General features: G+C 40.7%; 1 long non-coding RNA gene across 12 annotated transcripts in view; it reads left to right on the plus strand.

The window, feature by feature from the left end:
- LOC113459212 (uncharacterized) overlaps positions 1–4,997 on the plus strand; it is a 93,155-nt gene extending 88,158 nt beyond the window's left edge. For all 12 annotated transcript variants that reach the window (XR_012579553.1, XR_012579545.1, XR_012579547.1 and 9 more), the window contains one exon: positions 4,069–4,997. This is a non-coding gene — a long non-coding RNA (uncharacterized LOC113459212). The remainder of the gene's footprint in view (positions 1–4,068) is intronic.
- The last annotated feature ends 1,900 nt before the right edge of the window (positions 4,998–6,897 follow it).

Genomic DNA, 6,897 nt, shown 5'->3' on the forward strand with positions numbered 1-6,897 from the left:
CCGGCCTCAGTAATGGATGGGTTTCTCCTACAGAGAGTGCCGAACAATGCAGTGATACATTCAGGTTTTATTAGTGTGAGTTTAGCATGGCCACATTATTCATAATGGAAACAGCACAGGAGAACTGCACTCTTCATCCCAAACGCGAGACCATAAATCCTGTGAGCCACGCAGCACCATCGAATTATGTGTTTGCACCACTTATTTAGCAGGAAAGCTATTTTAGTCCCTCTGTATGTAAACCCAAGCTGTCTTAATATTGCAAGCCCAAACTGTGTTGGAGGAGGTAATAGCAACAAAAAAATAGCAACCAGTACATTTTAGAAAGCTCAGTTGTAACTCTACGATACCAAGGCTCAGCCCTGGCTGCCAAGTGAGAGGGAGCAAATGCTGTGGGTGAGTGCTCTGCTGAGGGGCTCAGCCCTTGCCCATTTCTGGGCTATGGCAGGGGGGTGCTGTGTTTGCCTCAGGAGTGAACATGGACCTGCTTTGCTGAGCAGTGTGTGTTTGTGTGGGACACAGGGAGACACTGTGCTGCTGCTGCCTTGGTTTGCTTTTGCAGAGAGCAGCTGCAGCAGCGGGGTGTGTGAGGTATGCCTGGTGGAGGTACATTAATGGCCTGAGTGAGGGTAAGCTGGTCAAGAGTTAAAGTCAATTGTAATTTACTGTGATGAGGACACATTGCCTGCCTAACACAAATCAGGATTTTAGGTGTCAGGAAGCAGCACCATCTATATGCTGATTTGATGTTATGTGTTCCTTGGGAGACTGTCCCAGAGGGAGTCAGCCTCCATCACAACGGGGAGCAAGCAGTGGCTTGGGAGGAGCTAGGCTGAAAGCACTGCCTCCCTTCCTGTGGGCTCCCTGTGACTGCGAGGGAGATAAAGCTGATTTTTGTGTGCTTCTGCATTCGACCTAGTGACCTAGAAATGAAGGGCTACAGAAGCTATTACCAGCCATTTCAACTTCTGCCTCTTGCAGAACTCCTGTCACCCTGCTTCCATCAGCCTTTGCCAGGCCAGGAAGCTGGGCAGTGGATGCCCCATCACCTGTGGCCTAGGCACTGTTTCTTTGATGCTGCACTGCACTCATTGAGGGAAATGTTGATGAGAAGATTCATGCACATTTTAGATGTGAGTACTATTAATTGACTCAGATACAGTGGCTCAGGGAAATTATTGAGCAGGTACTTCTGCAGGAAATATTGCCTGAACACTTCCCCATCTCTCCTCTCTCATTCTCCCCTGCATCCATACACTCTCCAGTATAGCCATTAAAGCAATTCCTCCCAGACTGAGAGAGGAATCTCTGATTTCCTGAGTCTCACCTCTGAAGAAAGCTGTCTGCACTCCTCCAGCTACTTTGTTCACTGTTGGTATTAGCACTGGAAATGCTGACAGCAGCTGCTAAAGGTTAAATGTGTTTGTAGAAAATCAATAGTGTGGTGCCCCGCTCTCCCTTTCCCCTCAACTTCTCAGGGGGAAAATAGCCCCTGGATACACGAAGAATATGAGTTCACATTTCTCCATCTCAGAACACATGCATTTATGCAAAAGGCTTAAAGGATATCTTTTATGATCCTGATACAGCGACACTTCTCTTAATTCAGTGCTTGGAAGAGTGACAGAGGCTTCTGGAACTGTTGGTTATTATGCAGGGCATGTGTTTTAAAACGTTAAGTACCTTGATTGTCTCTCACATAGCTAGTGCTGTCAGCACTTTGCACAGTCCTTTTATGTGCATTTTTCCTCCCTGAGACACCTGTGTTAAGTTCAGAACTGATTCTGCTTCTGAAGCAATTTATTAAACATCTTCAGTGCACCACTTCTGTGAAGAGGTCAATTTCTTTCTGCCTAGAGATGCAAAACTCTGGGCTTCAGTTGGTAAATGCAAGTATTAGGTGAATTTCTCACTGTTTAACTTGAGCTTTCCTTCAATCTACTCTCTCTAGTGATCCCCCCTTTAACATGGGAATTTATCATTAATGAAATGTGGAGACATGCTACTGTACCAGTCTAGAGCAGGTGCAGTTGGGTAGCCTGGCACGCACACACTCTGCTCTTCACCCTCTTCTGGAGGACACATTTTCCAGACCACTGAGAATATCTGTTTCTTTCTCTTACGTTCCTTTGTCTTGCTTGCAAGGTGCCAGTGTGCTGGTGGTGGCTTGGCACTCATTGATGCCATGAGGCTCCTGGAGCATGACCAGCCTGAAGCTGGTCCCTGAAGCAGCTCATGCACAGGCTGCTGGATACGTGTGAGGAGCCTCTGGCTTTCAGTTGTCTCTCAGGTGGCCTCCCTGGGGGTTAAAAACAGGACTCTGGGAAGGAGTCCTGCCCCAAAACCCAATTTTGTAATGATTTTCCTTGTCTTACTGCTTGGAGGTCTTCAGGGTGGAGTTATCTACACATACCCTCAGAGGTCCAAATGCCTTTCTGTATCCTTGATTGTGGGTGGGCTTTTTATTTTTGTTTGCTTGCTTTGTTTTTAATTTGGATATTTCTGATACGCGAATTGACCTGGATCATATCTGCACATAATAGACACAACAGGTTTAATATTAAAATACAAATTTTAGGTGTGATAAACTGGATAAAAATTAAAATTTATTTTTCAAGGCTTCTGCATGAACCTTTTTCTCCTCTTTTTTCTGTCACCCGTCATTCTTATCATTATTCTGGGATCACTTTTATTTTGCTATTCCAGCTAGGAATATGGCTCATATTCAATGGTGTTTTGCTAGCCCTCCAGTTCTGGAAGGAGCACATTTGCTAAAATAAAAATTGGTAGATATTCCTAGGACCTTGGTCAATCTTTAATGAGTAGACTTGGGACAGCAGATCCTGAAGTAAGAGGGAGCATTTCTATTGGAATATCAACTTTAACTGTCATCCCAAGACAAGTATGGACATATAGAGTTGATATTTCCCCTGAACAGTGAATATTTTGGTAGAATTCTTACATTGCTTAAAGTTACAGCTTTTTGGCAAGATTTTTATTTAATGTGATTCAATATAATTTTCTGGACTTTATTTTGCATACAATGTGGTTTCTTTCAAAGTTTGGTATATCTTTTTTTTTTTTTTTGGGAGGGTGTTCTGTTATTTTTTCTTATTTTCTTTTTAACTTTTTTTTTGTGAGACAAAGCCAGACTGCAAATTTAAGAAGCAAAACTGAATACAAAAAGTACCTGGAGAGAATTAATCAGTGGGAACTTGAGAAGTAGCAGACTCTCAGAGCTAGTGATAGAGTAGTACTTTTCTTCTTTCTTTTATCATAGAAAGGGTCTGTAGAAGTATGTACTGGATTCACTAAAAATGGCCAGTTCTCAAGGATGCTGACCAACTTGGTATTCTTAGTTTTGATTTAAATGAAATATTTTCAGCATGTGGTTCATTTCCAAATAAATCAAACAAAAAAAAATAATCTTGAACCATAAGTGATGCTTCACATTTCCTGTCGGAAAAGATTCCAGAAGCTCATAAAATGTCTCCAGCCCTTACACTATATCAAGTCATATTAATTTATGGTAGTCAATGAACAGTCAGAAATGGTACGGGAGAGAGATGGAGAGCCTATAATATTTACTTTCTTTCAGAACTGTATATCAGAGGTTTTTTGTTTTTTTTTTTTTTTTGCCTTTATACACAGCTCAGGCACAGCATCTCTTCTTTCTTGCTTCAGGAAAAAATGAAAGAAGGGAAAAAAATCTACATATTTGTATTATATTATGTTCTCCAAGTAGCAAATTCCCTCTGCCAGCTATCTGTGGGTGTGCAGCCCTTCCTCAGGAACATGCTGTATCTTCTGAGTTCCTGTGCTTGTGATATCACAGGGCTTTTGCTCTGAAGAACCATGAATGGGGCCATTATGAGGGGCCGACAGATAATTAAGATTCTGAGAGGGGCAGGCTGCTAAAAGCGTGTTTAGTGAGGAAATTACAAGACCAATAAAAAAATGTCTTTGCGAGTTCCGAATGTATTCTTTTCTTCACTGGGTCTAATTTTTCAAGGTCTGGCTGGATCGTGATGAAGTTTTCTTTCATCCTTTTTTTTTTTCTCTCTACAGCAGGAGCTGAGGCTGGAATGTAAGTCCAAGTTAATGAAGCAGCCTCAAAGTTGAGGAGGAAGAGAATAAACTGCAGCTCTGAGGCACAGACCATTGGAGATTCCTCTTTCAAACCCTGCCTTTGCCACTCACTTGAGTTATTTGATTTGGGAACAAGATAAGAATTCACAATATCTGATTTGTAGAAATAACCCGGAGGAAGGAAAATCAGTCAGAAATACTAATTTCAGGTATAAATTTTGTCTCTCAGTTTTCTAAAAATCTTTCTCGTGTCTAATAGCATTAAACAAATACAAAGTACAGATTTTGGGGAAGTTGTGCACTGACTGACAAATGCATCTCCAAATAGCCCACAGTTCAGCACTTCTTTTTCTGTCAATACTCCGTGACCAGGAAAGGTTTGGAGCATAATTCTCTCCCAGTAATCTATCTTCTCCCTTTCTCTCTCTCCCTGTTTTTTTTTTTCCTAGTAAGAAATAGACCTGGAAATTCATTGCTGATTTCCCAGGAGTGTTATTCATGCCAGTTTATTTATGTATTTATTATTCAAGTGCAAACTATTGCAGTTCCTTGTGGTAAACTGCAAATCAAGCTGATAGAGACAGAGGGCTGGCTGTCACACCAAGTGCTGATGCTGTGGCTGCTACTGCCCCTAAGTGATGAGGTGTGAGGACAATTCAGCCTCCTTGGTGCTCAGGTCTGCCCAGGCCTTGGCTACAGATGGAAAAGAACAGTGTGCCTTCACCAGGATTTAATTGTCTTCAGCAGGACATTTAATACAATTATGTTTTAACATGTGAGCATAGTAGTTTATTGTGTTTAAGTGCTGGAACTGCAGCTAGGAGAAATCTATACTAAGGCTGATAAGAAAGGGACAACTTTGACTTGGAATGTGGTCAATTGCAAAAATAAAAGATCTCTCTAATGTAGCACTTGTTTCTTGGCTTCTTTGTTCTTATTCCTGATTTTTCATGACCATTTCTCATCATTTATTCACATCCATGTACACAGTCCTTTGTTACTGTGTGAAGAACCTACACAAAGGCAGTTCATTGATTACACAGAGGAAAAAGTGAAATTCCTGTCAATGCTTAAAGAAATCACATTAAAAGAGTTGTAATTTTACTTTATTGACTTAGTATTGTTTACTTTCATAACAAAGGATAAAAATGTGAGTTTGAAATTGTTGTGTTTCTTTGTGTGGTATCTTGATTTCCATACAGGTATGCTGATTTACACTAGCAGAAGTCCCAATTGCTTATTTGAATGCCATCTTCCTATGTCATCTTGGTAGAGACATAATGTTCCTGTATTTTTCATGTGACCTTGTCTCATCTGCAAAGCTCAAATTTCATTGCCACTCTGGGAAAGGTTACTGGTGAGAAATGTTTGAGCCTTAAATGGATTCTTAAATTTGAATAGGACCCATTTTTTTATGTGTTGAAAACCAGGCTTAGATCCAAATACCTCAGAAACTTGAGAAGATTCAAACTTGATTTAGGCTGAATTGTGCAACTTAAATCTATTTCAAGTACGTAAATAATTCAGTGTGCAAAGAATGTAAATCCACATGTACATGTGTGTGTACATACAGAGGCACAACATATGTATATTGATACATAACCACACCAATGTACATGTCTTGCTTTAGTCTCACACTTGGAAATAATTGACTTGTATATCTTTCACTGGAATTCCATTAGTGTTTACTTTACTTCCTTAAAGAGAATTCAAATTTAGAAGTTTTAAGTAGCTAAATAGTTACTCATGGGAGAAAAACCAAACCAAACCAAAACAAAGGAATCAAAGGAAAGGAATCAGTATTTTGGAAAATTTCTCTCATTGGCCATGAACTAGATTTTAGGCATAAATGTAAGTACGGTATTTTAAATGTTTAATAGTTTCTTATCATTGTTCTGTAAGGAGGTGAATATAGATTTAAGTTTGAGTAGGACCATGAAAAGAAGAAAGCCCTCTTTATGTGGCTAATACAAGGTAAATAAATTTTGGAAGTGTGATGTAGTGATTGGCAGGCAGAGGGAAAGGGTGTTGTGTGGGATGGATGGCAAACCAGGGAATCAAAATGTGGAAATGAAGTAGACATAGAATGATTCTGGTTGTTTTGGAGAAAATCACTGTCTGACTCCTGGTTCTGCAGAAACAAAGACAGGGTGGCCTGGATTTGAATCCTTTTTTACCAGCAAATGCGGTCTTCAGGATAGTTTGCATAACCCATTCCAGCTTTGGCTCATGTCTGTTCTGAATAAGCAGTTAAGCAGTTTGGGTATTTTTCAATTCCCTGTGGGCTGGCAGAGAAAAGATATGCAGCACAGAGGACTGAAGGAGAGAATTTATTTAACTTTTGCTGGCCTGCATGGATGCACCTCCCTGAAGCGTTCAGCCACCCTCATTCCCAGCAGTAACTGGTGTACCGAGTAGAAGGTGCTGGTCTCACAGACAGAAAATGTTTAGTGCTCAGTGCTTCAAACACCTATTCACAGAAGTTTATGTAATTTAGGAGCATAATGGAGCTGTCTGCTAAAAACTTGGGGTGCTCTGAACCTGGTGCTGGTTCCAGCTTGGCAGGAATGGCTCCAGTGGGCACAGGGAAGGCATAGAAAGCAGTCAAGTGTTATTTCCCTCCCCAAACCCTTATTTATGAGCTGGTGCTAAACCTCAGCTGTACTGCAGATTCTTCCTATGAGAGTATCCAAATGTGTTGTTAGCAAACCAAATCACAGGAGCCAAATTTCATCAGCAGGTTTGTGGCTGAAACAGTGTTTTTGAAGCAGATTTTTTTTTGTGTGTAATTTTTTCCATATGGATGTG

The sequence above is a fragment of the Zonotrichia albicollis genome, chromosome 3 (genome assembly GCF_047830755.1).
Source record: "Zonotrichia albicollis isolate bZonAlb1 chromosome 3, bZonAlb1.hap1, whole genome shotgun sequence".
Taxonomy (NCBI): Eukaryota; Metazoa; Chordata; class Aves; order Passeriformes; family Passerellidae; genus Zonotrichia; species Zonotrichia albicollis.